Source organism: Ictidomys tridecemlineatus, chromosome 6, assembly GCF_052094955.1.
Source record: "Ictidomys tridecemlineatus isolate mIctTri1 chromosome 6, mIctTri1.hap1, whole genome shotgun sequence".
NCBI classification, from domain to species: domain Eukaryota; kingdom Metazoa; phylum Chordata; class Mammalia; order Rodentia; family Sciuridae; genus Ictidomys; species Ictidomys tridecemlineatus.
The window spans coordinates 131,451,940-131,466,700 of NC_135482.1; the positions used below are offsets into that span (position 1 = coordinate 131,451,940).

General features: G+C 39.8%; 1 long non-coding RNA gene across 1 annotated transcript; it reads right to left on the minus strand.

Moving 5' to 3' along the window:
- Positions 1-283: 283 nt before the first annotated feature.
- Positions 284-14,418, minus strand: LOC120888417 (uncharacterized). Its single transcript, XR_013423292.1, has 3 exons — positions 6,953-14,418; positions 6,154-6,317; positions 284-5,901 (listed from the first exon to the last, which is right to left on the minus strand). It is a non-coding gene; the product is annotated as an uncharacterized LOC120888417 (long non-coding RNA).
- Between the last annotated feature and the right edge of the window lie 343 nt (positions 14,419-14,761).

The window sequence follows — 14,761 nt, forward strand, 5'->3', positions numbered from 1 at the left end:
CAAAACACACATCCTGATAACTTCAGATCAATTAAGTCAGCATTTTTCAAGAAGGGGCCCAGAAATCTGCATTTTAAACAGCTGCTCAGGTAATATTTATACAGTTAAGTTTGAAAATTTGGATAATTTTTTTAAAGGGAGATAATTCTCATTATATATCTTCAGTGCATTTTTTTCAGAGCTGAGGACCTAACTCGGGGCCTTGCACATGCTAGGCAAGAGCTCTGCCACTGCTAAAACCCCAATCCCCTCATTATATATCTTGCCATCAGAAATAGTATGGAATACCTTGTCGCAGAAATGTAACATACTAGAACAACAAATACACTGAAGATTTGATTCTTCAGATAAAAACAAAAAGATTGCCCAAAAAAAGTTTAAAAAAAGACTTCATCCACCTATTGCTGCTGCTATAATAATTGCTGGAGAAGTGAGTTACAAATACTTTACATGTAACTACTAAATACCAAGTAAGTATTCATTAAAAAACTAAGTGAGAGTAGGAAGATACACTTTACAAAATAATTCCTAGACTTTGAGGGATTTGTTGCAGATTTTATTTGACCTTTTTTTGTAAATGTTATTCAGTGAAATTTCCTAACAGGTATGACATAACTGATTCATTGCATTGGACTCTGAATTGTTATCCACAATCTTTATTCAGCATATCAATGTCTGTATCATGGTTAATTACATTATATATAAACATATATATAAAATTATATGTGTGTAGTGTATATATATATATATACATATACATATACATATACAAAAAAAAACCTTTAATAACACAAATAGAGAAATCAGAGAGTGATTGAAACTCTCATTTTCCAAGACAAATAAATACTGCTATTTGAAAGATTCTGGACAAATAGAAGCATGTGAGACCAGATCTCTGCCTAAATGAATAATCTGTGTTTTTTAAATTTGAAAAAGAGAAGAAAGAATCATTTCTGTGAACATTTTTCATGTACAAAGCTCTAGTCTTTTTTAAATTCAGATACTAAAAGACTAATTTTTAAGAATTTCTCTTTTGCAAAATAAGTAGAAATTTCTATTATCCATCAATTACACATAGGTAAAAAGTAACAGAGAGTGAACAGAAGAGAGATACATATTATGCATGCAAGGCAAATTAAAACTCGGGATGTTGGGGGGGGTATGCTTTGATGTACAAAAGAACCATTGTTAATGTGGGACAAAACCTCCCCAGTATGGAACAGAGATAAAAAGGAGGGAGTTTCTAGCAGATCAAGGTCAACTGAGATATGTGAATAACATAAATGCTATTAATCTAGTACTGCATAAATCACAGGAATTCAGCAGGGTATGGTTATGTGGCAGAGTTCATGGTCGGAGTGTGTTATGTCACTTTGTATTAGATAAAGAGCGTATTCATCAAGATTCCTAAATACCATCCAAACTGGCATCGAAGAAGTTTAAAGAGCTTGAGAGAACAAATCAAAGGACTAGATCTGAGGCTCAGAAAGGTAATAGGGATGTTCAAACAGTGCAGCAAGTTTTGCTACTTGCAGGCATCCATACAATCTCACTCTGAGGAAATAGCGTGAGAAAGGATTTCTTGGTTGGATTGCTAGCAGTTCATTATGCCCAATGTCACCTCACTCATTATGCCTTTATTTAATAGTCAGAAAAGATGCAGACTGTATTACCTTAAAAGATTGTATGCTGGAAATGTGGAGTTTATTTCTTCTTATGACTAATTTAAAATACAAAATGAGCTGCTTCTCCTTTCTTTAAGGAAACTATGAAATCACTAAATAAGGATCCTTCTCTGTTCTCAGATTCAAATTTGCCTAAATGTTTGAGAAATGTTTAAAAACCATGAACTCCTAAGAAGTGTATTAGAAGATGTACATATATCTGAAGAGCATTCTAGGCCCAGACCTTTTAAAAGCAGAATTAAGAAGAGTTAATGAGAGTAAAGGACATGAAAAGGAAGAATCGAGAAGAAAAACAGAAGAATGGCAAATCACAACAGCAGACTAACCCCAAAAAAAAAGGAAGAAAACAAAAGAAATAAGAAAGTGAAACTAAGAAACTAATATAAAGATTAGTTTTTTAATAGTCAATGAAAAGTAACTTTTTTCACCAATAGATTGCACTCTCATCAATCTAGCAAAGCAGAGAGCCTTATATAAATACATGGAAAAATATCATTAAGAGCAAGCACCCTAGAACATTGGCCCATGGATGACTTTTTTTCTTTTCTTTTCTTTTTTTTGTACCAGGGATTGAACCTAAGGGCTCTCAACCAGTGAGGCACATCCCCTGGCTTTTTTATATTTTATTTAGAGACAGGGTCTTGCTGAATAACCTAAGGCCTCACTAAATTACTAAGGATAGCTTTGAACTTATGATCCTCCTGCCTCAGCCTCCCATGCTGCTGGGATTATAGGCGTGCATCACTGTACCCAGAGATATCTTAATTTGAACACAGCTGGTAATTCTACTGATTTCCTATGACTTACACCCTATTGCAACCCCACTGATTCATTTATTCAAGAAATATTTAAGTGCCTTGAATGTACAAGGCATGGAGGATCTATAGTGAATAAGACAGCCATGACCCAGCCTTCGTAATAGTTTATTTTTTTAAGATTGATGTAGGTGACTATAGTAAAAGTGAAGTGTTCCTTAAAAATTCATGTCCACTCATAATAACCTCAGAACATGACCTCATTTGGAATTACTGTTCCTTGTAGATGTAACCAGCTAATGCTCTTCAGCTTAAGTCATCTTATATTTAAGTTGGGCCTTAAATCCAATGACTGGTGTCCTTGTAAGAGAAGCAAGCACAGAGAGGCACACTTGAAGACAGCAAATGGAAAGATGGAGACAGAGAAGAGGCAGGGAGTGGAGCAAAACATCTCCAAGCCAAAGAGCACCAAAGATTGCTGGCAGCCTCTCCAGGTGAAGGGACAGTCGTGGGATGGTTTTTCCTCATAGCCTCCATAAGGAGGCTCCCATTTTCTGGCCTCTAGAATGGTGAGAGTATACATTTCTGTTGCTTTGGGCCACCAAGTTTGTGGTAACTTGTTATGGCAGTCCTAGGAAACTAATAGGGTGTTAAAGAGGGCTCCTTCGAAAATAAGCACCCAGACCTGAGTCGCCCTTATCACAGAGGGCCGTGAGCATGTGAGTCCAAGGAAACACAGATGCAGATGTCTTTAACGAAATTCTTAATAAAGGGATCAAGAAATGAGGTTGAGTTCAGTAACAGATGGACCCATTATCAGAGTTAGAGGGTCTTTGAAGGAATCTAGTAATTCTATGCATTTCACAGTTGAAGAAATGTGACCTGTCTTCCTACTTTTTTTCTCATTTGCCTCAAGGGATGCAGATGATCTGTCCTATCTGAGACAGGAAGTCTCCAGCCGGTGGACACACTGAATGATTCCAATGGATTCTCCAGAAGGGGGATTTATGAGCGGTAAGATCGGAACCAAAAAATTTGTGTATTCAATGGTGATTCTAGAACATCTACTCTGTAAGTCCTCATGAAAGAAGCAAGTGGCATGAATTCCTGTCCTGTAGAACACATACATAATACTGACTTTAAAACCTGTTCTATTGTAGTATAGGCAAAGTCAAACAAGTACATTTTTGGTTCCTTGGGTTAAAATTAAAGGTTCAAAAACAGAGTAGAAGACAAAGGAAACTTGTCCCAGTCTTTTCTGATTGCTATACAGAATACCTTAGACTGTGAGACTTGAGGCTAGGGAGTCAAAGATCAAGGCACTGGCAGATTTGATACCTTAAGAGGGCTATTTCCTGGTTCATAGATGGCTGTTTTTTTCTGTGTCTTCACATGGTAGAAGAGACAAAGGATCTCTCTGGGTCTTTTCCATAAGGGCACTAAGCCCACTAAGGATTAGTTATGATCCCATATTAATTATGGGCATTCTGCCTTCATGCCTAATCATCTCCAAAAAGACCCATCTACCATTACTTTGGAAGCTAAAATTTCAACACATGAATCTTAAGGGGACATAAATATCCAGTTCATTGCAAACCTTCAGAACATTTCCATCGGTGGCACTTAGAACAACAGCATTGCTTAGCTTTCTGACTTATGGTTAATTAATTCTCCTGCTAATACCAGAAAACTTCTAATCAAAAAAAAAAAAAAAAGCACATTCACACACACAAGACCCTATTCAACGGCCTTGAAGAATCCCAAAAGTAATCAAAATTTTGAGGAGTCCAGATCTTTCAAAGAAGAAAAATTCATCAAGCCTAGGCAGAGACTGAGAATCTGGACAGCAAGTGGCCAGAGAGGTGCAGAGAAGCCAAGCAAAGCTTTCTATCAGTCTCATGGGACTGGACAAACAAAACTGAGGGTTCCAAACTATCAAGGGGTCCATGATGAGAGAAGCCAAGATCCTCAAGAGAAGGTTCAAGCTGCTTTTCCACTTGAGACGGTCCTCATTTGTTTCTGATTCAGCTCAAGAGATAGGAAAGCTGATCCAAAAAGTGTTTGCCAAGAGGCTAAAACACTAAGCAGAGCTATTGGCAGTCTCCCTGGGATATGGAGATTAAAAAAAAAAAAAAAAAAGACAGAGTTCAGAGCTGCCAAAGTGGAGATGCCCAAGTAAACATACCAGGGCTCTGCTTGAGACTTCTTACACCCTTGAAGTGAGGGCAGACCTAAAAACAGTGCAAACCTTGAAGACGTGGATACAGCTTCAAATCAACTCACTCCCCAATTGAATTAAGGTGATCTGCTCCTTAAGTGCTGACCGTCTTCTGGAAGCTAAAGAACATTCTCTCTGAAGCAAAACACCCACCTAGGCAATCTTCAGGCAATCTTCAGTTTTTCATATACCATGTCCAGGCTTCCATGGACGATTACCAGACACATCCAGAGAGAGGACCAAGAGGAAAAAAAAAAAAATACTAGACCCAACGATGATACAGATATTGAAATAAATGGACCCAAATTTTAAAATAAGGGTGTGTTTTAAATCTTCCCTCCCCACCAGATAGCCTACAAAGAAAGGATCACAGAAAAGTTTATAGCACATAACACAGAAGGGAGCCTGGCTAGGAAGGAATCTTGGTCACTCGGGAACAGGCTTCTCCTCTGAAGATTTCAAGACAGTCATTCCTTGTGGGTTGTTTTGTTTTGTTTTGTTTTGTTTTGTTTTTTGCTGGGGATTAAACCCAGGGGCCCTTTACCACTGAGCCACATCCCTAACCCTTTTTATATTTTATTTTAAGACATGATCTCCCAAAGTTGCTTAGGGCCTCACTAAATTGTTGAGGCTGGCTTTGAACTCATGGTCCTCCTGCCTCAGCCTCTGGAGCCACTGGTATTACAAACTTGAGCCACTACACCCGGCTGGGTTGTTCTTAGTAGGAGGTGACTATGATCATTGCCTGGAGAATCATTTCTTTACCCTCAGGGATTGCTCATATGAAGCAGGACTTCCCCAAACACTCAGAGTCTTGAATTGCTCTGCAGTGCTTGCATTTAAAAAAAATAAAGCTGCATTTTAAAAATAAATTTCATGGTAGACCTGATAGTAAGTTGGAGGGGCTTAGAATACCACGAGCAAGTTACTTATGAGTTATAGCCAGATGCTGACCCAGACTGTAGGAAATAAGTAAATGGGGTTTCCACATAGATTTAATGAATATTTTTTTTCACCAGAGATTAAGGGAGAACAATGGGCAATCACATATTAAATAATTAATAACATTAAGATAAGCCTCCCCATTACCTAATTTAGTTTACTTTCTGTGGTCTTTTCTCTCTTGCTTCTCCTTTTCGGTTTCTTCCACGAATACTGCATTTCTTCCTCTTCCCTTAAGCTATGCACACTCTCCTATCTTCCCCTCAGTCCTGGCTTGGCACCATCCTCGAGGTAACAGCTTCTGGAACCAAGACCAATGTAAGGGAGACTGAGGAGGTGCCCAGCTACTTCCCCTGGCAGCATTAAAACTCTCAGAATGAAAGAAGATCTCTAACCCTGACAAGTGCCTCCATGGGGAGGGAACCATTCACTTTACTCTAACTGGACCCTGGGCTCAGCTTGGGCTCAGGACACCACATCTGTGTCTTGTGTGTATTTCCTGGCTAAAATCAAAGAGGCATGTTTTGCCCAGTCTATCCCTTCCCATAATCACCTTTAGTGGTGAAGCAGTTAATGCAGTATTCCTTCTCTTGGCTGGGAGTTTTCATTTTTTGTTGGCACCGATTTATCCCTGAAGACAATAGCAGATTGTTTCTGGTGTGCACAGAAGGATCCTGTTCTGGCAGGCAGGCTTCCAGTCAGCAAGCTTCACATCCTCTGCAAAGAACGTACGTGTGCCTTGTTCAGACCTGACTTTCAAGTATCTTTCATAAAGACAGTCATCCTAGTCACGACCTGCAATGGTGTTAGGAACTTGTACAAAACTGCAAACAATGCTCTTCAGACAGTTTAAGCAAACTGAAGAGAGTCAGGTACAGAAATCCTTCGGCCAAAATGCTTGGGACCTCAGACTATGCATATTCCCTGGGAAAAAAAAAGTCTTTCTTTTCCTTATACCTCTGCCCTCCTCAGCAGCCTTCAAACAGCTGTGTTGGGCAATCATAACCACAGCCATCACTCCAGATGAGGAGCTTGCCTGGCAGGAAGAGAAGGGATTCAAAGCAGCACAGAACTCCCTATTTGGGTCTGAGGGTCTGTCCCTAAGGCAGATCCCACCCAGCCCTGCCCTCACTCCCCAAGGATGTTCCACTGTCCCTAATACCCAGGAAGAAAACATCTTAGACTCCATGAGAAGATATCCTGGGAGAAAGGTAGTCCATACGAAGAGAAACAATTACTAAGATCTTCCTACAGGCATAGTTCACAAAGCACAGAGCATTTAGGCTTATCATATCTTGAAGAATTACGAGTTTAAAGGAAGGAAACAAAGTCAACAAGGTAAAGAGACTTACCAGTGGTCACGCAGATGGCAAATGACAAAGCTATTTTCCAAGAAAGACACAATCCATCTCTACGCAGAAAATTGCCAAATTAGTTATGGAGCTCCTGTGCCCTGGAGGAGGTGGCACACAACTTCCCAATCCTTGAGTGGGCACTGTGCATAAGAACTTCCTTCCAAGAGTGCAGTGAGCTGGGAGAAACCTGCCAATCATCACCTTAGGCAGGCCATCAAGATCAACATCAAGGATGTTCACTCATCTTGATAGTGTGTACCCCTGATTTGATGTCGTAAGAAAGGCAGTTGACCTCTGTGATCTTCCTTCCCAAACCCCATCATCTCAATCTGGTTATGAGAAAAATATCAGACACATTCCAATTGGAGGAACTTCCTTCTGCTGGATATTCATCAAAACTGTCAAGGTCATCAAACACAAGGAAAGTCTGAGAAACCATCACAACCAAGAGGAGCCTAAGAAAACAGGACTAAAGGTAATGTAGTTAAATACATCTTAAATGGTGTGGGTGGGGGATAGATTACCAATACATTCTGATCTTTTTTAGATTAATGAGAATATGATATGGAAGAAGAATAGCATGACTAATTTCCATGTAGTCATCTAAAAGTATTTAAATATTCTAAAGAAAAAGCATAGCAAAAAGGCATTAATAGGGCCTAACACAAAAATGGCAAGTAGTACCTTCCAAAGGTGGCCACATTTAATATCTATCCCATCTCACATGCTCTCTTCTAACAAAGTGACATCCGCATATCTCCTTAAGGGTTCATTGTTTCCTTCCTTAAAATCTATCTGGACCTTATAACTGTCCCACTTGATAAAAGTTGCCAAATTTGGCTGCATGACTTCTGAGGAGAGGTCAGACAAGACAATGTGGCTTCTGCCTTCAATTTGGATCCTGAACAGGGTGAGGCTGGCAACTCCTCTGGGCATCTATATACCCCAATTGATTGGCATGTGGGCCCTTAGCTTTTCTTGTAGAGGTGGAAATGAGGAATGTGGCTAAAGAAGGAGGCAAAGGTTATACTTTTGGTGGGCCAGGGAGAGAACAGAAGAGATACGGAATGACAATGTGAATTTGTTTTGCACAGTAGGCCTGATTTTGAGTCTCTCTGAGAGAGTGGATTGAGAAATGGGGAGAGGCAGGCTCCTCAAAGATCTTGTGAGACTCTGAGCATAGTCTCAGCTGCTTCAGGGCCCAAGAGTAAAAGTTCAGTCTGCAAGACTTAAAGTATTGGTAACCATGGTGGTTATTTCTCATTGAATTATTACATTCAAAATCTGGTTTAGGAGGGTTGTTGTGGTAAAATGTAACTTAAAATTTACAATTTAACCCTTTTAAAATATACAGTTAAATACAGTTACAATGTTGTGAAAGCATCATTACTATCTTCAAAACTCTTTCAATATCCCAAGATGAAATTCTGTATGCATTAAATGCTAACTAAATATTCCCCCTCCTTCTAGTCCCTAATAGCCACTTTTTTTCCTTTTGTTCCTGCAGCCATAACAAAATGCCACAGATAGGATAATTTAGAAGAAAAGAATTTTATTTCTTATAGTTCTGGAGTCTAAAAATCAAGATCAAGACGCTGCAACTTGGGTGTCTGGTAAGGGCTGCTCTCTGCTTCTAAGATTTCCTTCTTGTTGCTGTGTCCTAACATGAGAGAAGGCAGAAGGGTGAAAATTGATTAGACTGCCCCCCTTGACCACTTATAAGGTCACTAATCCATCTGTAAGGACGTCACCCTTATAACTTAATCACTGCTCAAGGTCCCACCTCTTCAAACTGACATGTTAGCCTTTCACTTTCAACATTCGGATTTTGACTGACACATTCAGATCATAGCACCACTTTCTACTTCCTGCCTCTATAAACTTGACTATTCTAAGTACCTCATGTAACTGAAATCATATACTGTTTATGTATGATTATGTAATTTAGCATCATGTTTTTCAGGTTCATCCATGCTGTAGTGTGTATCAGAATTTCATTACTATTTAAGGCTAAATAATAATATTCCACTATAACCCTGTGTTGTTTATTCATTCACCCATCAGTGGATAACTTGGCTGCTTTCACCTTTTGAAGTTGTTATGAATAGTGCACTAAAATGTGCAAGTATCTTTCTGTTGCTGTTTTCAATTCTTTTTTTAAGATTATATTTTATTTATATATGACCACAGAATGCATTACAATTCTTATTACACATATAGAGCACAATTTTTCATATGTCTGATTGTATACAAAGTATATTCACACCAATTCATGTCTTCACACATGTACTTTGGATAATAATGTCCATCACATTCCACCAGCCTTTCTAACCCCATGCCCTCTTCCTTCCCCTCCTACCCCTCTGCCCTATCCAGAATTCATCTATTCCTCTCATGCTCTCCCTCCCTTCCCCACTATGAATCAGCCTCCTTATATCAGAGAAAACATTCAGCATTTGGTTTTTGGGGATTGGCTAACTTCTCTTAGCATTATCTTCTCCAATGCCATCACTTACCTGCAAATGCCATGATTTTTTTCTCTTTTATTGCTGAGTAATATTCCATTGTGTGTGTGTGTGTGTGTGTGTGTGTGTACCATATTTTTTATCCATTCTTCTATTCAAGGGCATCTAAGTTGGTTCCACAGTTTAGCTATTGTGAATTGCTATAAACATTGATGTGGCTGTGTCCCTGTAGTATGCTGTTTTTAAGTCCTTAGGGTATAGACTGAGGAGAGGGATAGCTGGGTCAAATGGTGGTTCCACTCCCAATTTTCCAAGAAATCTCCATACTGCTTTCCATATTGGCTGCACCAATTTGCAGTCCCACCAGCAGTGTATGAGTGTGCCTTTTCCCCCATATCCTCACCAACACTTATTGCTGTTTTCAATTCAATTTCAATTGAATATATACCCAGTAGCGGAATTGCCCTGTATGGTTTGTTGATCACTTGGATCATTTTGTCAGAGGTTCCCTTGATTCCCCTGCCTTTCCAACATTTGCTTAAAACCTCCAAGAAAAACCTAATCCTAGGATCTGCCTTCTTAGCCCTTGCTGCAGGCAGCTGAACTGCTGGAACAATTCTTACAACCATGCAGATTGACTGTAGTGCAAAAGTCACATGTTAGAGTCTTGGCTGGACTCACAGCACAACCTGTCAATTCTTCCGTTGTCATAGAATTCCATCACCCACCCTTTCAACAGTTACTTCAAACCTTCAACACACTCCTGAAGCCCCAAACCCTTCCTGGGCCCTCTTCTCTTACTGCCTCACTTAATCTCTTACACCAAGGTCCTGCAGCTCCCACCATTCACATAGCAGCTTCATGATTTTTGTCCTAATTATATACTTTAGAATTATCGATAATTTTCTTTAAATAACTGATTTTTAATTCCTTTTATCCAGAAAATCTCCATTGTCTTACATTTGATATACTACCAAAATTATTACATCAATATCTTAATATAATTTGTGTCACTATAACAAAATACCTGAGGCTGGGTAGTTAGAAGGAAAAGAGATTTGTCTGGTTTACAATTCTGGTGCCTGGAAAGTCCAAACTCTGGCAGTGACATTTGTGAAGGGCTTCATGTTTCACCATAACTTGGCAACCACCATCACATAGTGGAAGGAAGCATGAGCAACAGCCTTGAGCCGCACAAGTAGAAAAGCCAGACGTGTAAAGGGTGGCCTTCCTTGCTTTATAACAACCTGCTCTCGGTAGCAGTCCCTTAAGATCTTTCCCACTCCTATGAGACAGGCATTAATTAATTTCGAGTGTAGGGATCTCATAATCCAATCACGTACTACTGAATCCCACCTTTTATAAGTTCCTCCGCCTTTCAATACCCTCACATTGGGGACTAAACATTCAGCACATGAAATCTGAGGGAGCAAACCATACCCAAACCACCATTAAGTACATTACAATTAGGAAAACTGTTGACTGTAAATGGAAAGATCACAGCCAAGGAGCAAGTGCCTGCTCAACTGCTACAAGGTCTCCTGCATCCATACGTGTCTCTGTCTCCTTCACTCCATGTGCAGGGAGCAAACCAGGTATTCCCCTTCCAGCTCGAGGGGCATCACCCCTGGACTCTTGACACCTTTCTCCATTGTCCATCAGGATTTGATCTATCAGGATACTCCTTTCACCTGCCACATCTTGAGCTCCTCAGTTCTCATCGCTCTCACAAGAGATGAAAACTGCCCCTACCTAAGTCTCCAGGCTCTTCTGTAATTACACAACTTGTGACACTTTTTTTTTCTCAGCCACACTGAAGTTAAAAACTTGAGCTTCTAACATGCCTTGCTTCTTCCCACCTTCCCATCATTTCTCAGACTGCTTTTTCTATCTGTAATACCTTTTTTTTTTTTTTTTGCCTCTCTCCCCATTTGGGGGTATAGGTAACCAAACCCAGAGCCTTGCATAAACTAGGCAAGCACTCTACCATAGAGCTGCATCTGCAGCATCTTTTTTAAACTTTTAGCTGAATTTGAAAAGGGTCTCATTAAGCTGAGACCTAGTTGCTGAGACGGGCCTGGAACTTGAGAACTTCTTGCCTCAGCCTGCTGAGTAGCTGAAATTACAGGTGGGCACCATCACACCCAGCTCTCCCCATGAAGAGGAGGAGGAGGGAGAGGAGGAGAAGGAGGAGGAGGAGGAGGAGAATGGAGGAGGAAAAGGAGGAGGAGGAGAATGGAGGAGGAGGAGGAAGAGGAGAATGGAGGAGGAGGAGGAAGAGGAGAATGGAGGAGGAGGAGGAAGAGGAGAATGGAGGAGGAGGAGGAGGAGGAGGAGGAGGAGGTGGAGGAGGAGGAGGAGAATGGAGGAGGAAAAGGAAGAGGAGGTTTTAGTCAACTTTTTTTTGCTGCTGTTACTAAAGAATCTGACCATCACAACAGTAGGGGAGGAAAGTTTATTTGAGGACTCACAGTTTCAGAGGCCTTAGTCCAGAGAAGGCCAGCTCCATTCCTCAGGGCTCAAGATGAGGCAGAATATCATTGCCTAAGAGTGTGGCAGAGGTAAGCAGCTCACATCAAGCTGATCATGAAGCGGAGAGGGAGACTCCACCTCCGGATACAAAATAGTCATGCCCTCAGTTAACTACTTCCTCCAGCCACACCCCACCTGCCTCTAGTTACCACTCAGTTAATTGCATCACAGGGATTAATTCACTGGTTGTATTAAGACCCTCACAATCCAATGATTTCTCCTCTAAACCTTCTTTTGTTGTCTTACATGTGAGCTTTTGGTTATGACAACTCATAACCAAACCATAACAAAGAAGAAGAAGGAGAAGGAGGAAGAAGAGGAGAAGAAAAAGGAGGAGGAGGAGGAGGATCAGAATATTTGTATCTACCAGAGGATGAGAAATTTTATTCTTTGTTATGCTATCTAATTTTAAATAGGCATGTCATGTGATTAAGTTAAGAATATTTGCTTGTTTTGGTACCCACCACCATTCCTCATTTCAAGACACTACTCTTTTCCCTATATTTTTCCATTCAAAATAACATTTGGTTTTATAATATTGACAATAGCACCATCCAGTCCAAAAGCTCAGTTCTGAGTTTATGGTAAAAAACATATGTATTAAAAATTTCTCTTGCCACAATATAAAGTCATTCCCAGTAGATATAACATATATTTATGTGTAACATAAATTAATTTTTTAAGTGATATCTGGTTACTAAAACAAACTTCTCTCTAATGTCACCAATAGATGTCAGGCAATTTAAACATTTAGGATGTTTATAATAATTTGATCTTTTGATTATTAAAAATTATAGAATTACTATGTATAGTATAATTCTTTTGATTTTTCAAACTATGTTATTACTATAAATCTTTCCTCAAAGGCTTCATATGGACAAATTCTGTCATCAATGCTTTTGTTCGTATTTGAAAAGGAAAAAACAAAGGCTAGTTTTTGAAGAACTTAACAATGTTTATAGGGAAGATATTCCCTTATGGAAACTTTATCCTCCTGAGTATCTTGTGAAATTCCTTTCTAAGTTTTATTTTTCCAAGGTCACACAAAGGAACAGAACATTTAGTTTATTACCTCAATGTCCAAATCTAGTATAGTGCCAGCAATTTTCATTACCAAGCAGCAGAAATTATAGGGACTTTCTTCTCACAGACTTCCCATCAATCCTAGATTCCACTGGATTCTGCACAACGATCATAAGTAAGGCACATTTTAAATATTATATTTTTTTTCTAGAAGATCTCTATAAAATATTAATCATTTTAATATCATTTGTAGTTACCCAAGAAAACTGGTGCACAGCCTAGTTCTGCTGGGTCAGTATGATGGGTTGCCAAGAGACCAGAAGCTTACATAAGATTTGTAGAAAACTGCTTATGGAGAAGATCCGGTGGTGACCTCTGCCCCTCACAGTGCTTCTCCAGAGAGTAGCATCTCCAATCCTCATGGAACTTTGTCCTGTGGTGGCCGACCTGAGAAGCGCCTCTTTCTCCACCGTACTCAAAGAGATTCCATACCCGTTACCACAGGGGGGAGTGTATAGGGTAGATTACAGAAACTGTGACATCATTGGCTTGCTTTATCCCATTATATGACCAACACTCCAAGAAGCTTGGCATCGGTGCAAGAAAGCAGTTTCTACAGAGAACACTCGTTTGCCCTAGTTTTCATGAGAGATAGTCAGTGTCCTTCCAGATAATCCTTATCTGGACATGCTGGTCTGGGCCCACTCTCATTGTTCCCTTGGCTTGGCTAGGTTCTTGGGAATGGAAAGGGACGTGTCAGGACATGGTGTTTGTTCTTTTTTTTTTTTTTATGGATAAAACAACTGCCAAGCTAGTAGTTTGTGAGAAAATATCCCATATTTAACACTTCACAGTTCTCCACCTAATAATGTCGTATAGATCTTTCTTCTTCCCCATCTCTCGGGTCATCTCGTTTCTACCATAATCCTGTGATTGTGGGGCAGGTGTGCTTCCCTCCCACCCACACACACACACCCACACAGGCTCCACTTCCCTCTCAGAGAATCTTACCTTGGTGCACATTTGGGGGAAGTTATATGCTTCAAGGGAAGCTGAACAGTTTCCTCATCTGGTTAGTCTAAATTATGATCTTTGAGATTGCCCTCACCAGTGACTAATTTAGGAAAGACATATGAAATCCCTGAGGCCCTCTGGAGAAGGATTTTAAGGACATCTGGGAGGAAGCTTTCTCTTTTCCTCCTTTTGGATATTATTGGAATGGAGGACAGTGAGTCCCTAGAAAGTTAAGTGTGGGCCCCAAACCAGGCATTAATGGCAATGAAAGGGAGGGAGTAAACAGGGAAATACTTACAAAGAATAGACAATATGTAAATGTAAATATAATAAATATACTTAGACCTATATAAAAGTGTATACGAGCATTTCTGCCATAAGCCATATTTTAGTCACTATTTTTTAACATATTTGTACGTGTACCCAATATAACAATATAATTTGGCCAATATCATTTCCCACCCCTTTCCCACTCCCTCCCCACTTCCAACCCCTGGTCTTTCTCCTCTTGCAATTTTCCTACTGATCTCCCTTGGACTTTCATGTTATTTCCCCTCGCCTGTCTCACCTTTTTTGCCTTTTTCCTCTCTAGCTTCCACATATGAGAGAAAACATGACCCTGGACCTTCTGCATTTGGCTTATTTCACATAACATAATGTTCTCAAGTTCCATTCATTTTCCTCAAATGACAATTTCATTTTTCTTTATGGCTGAATAAAACTCTAGAGTACATATGTACCACATTTTTTTTTTGATCTGCCATGAACCCTT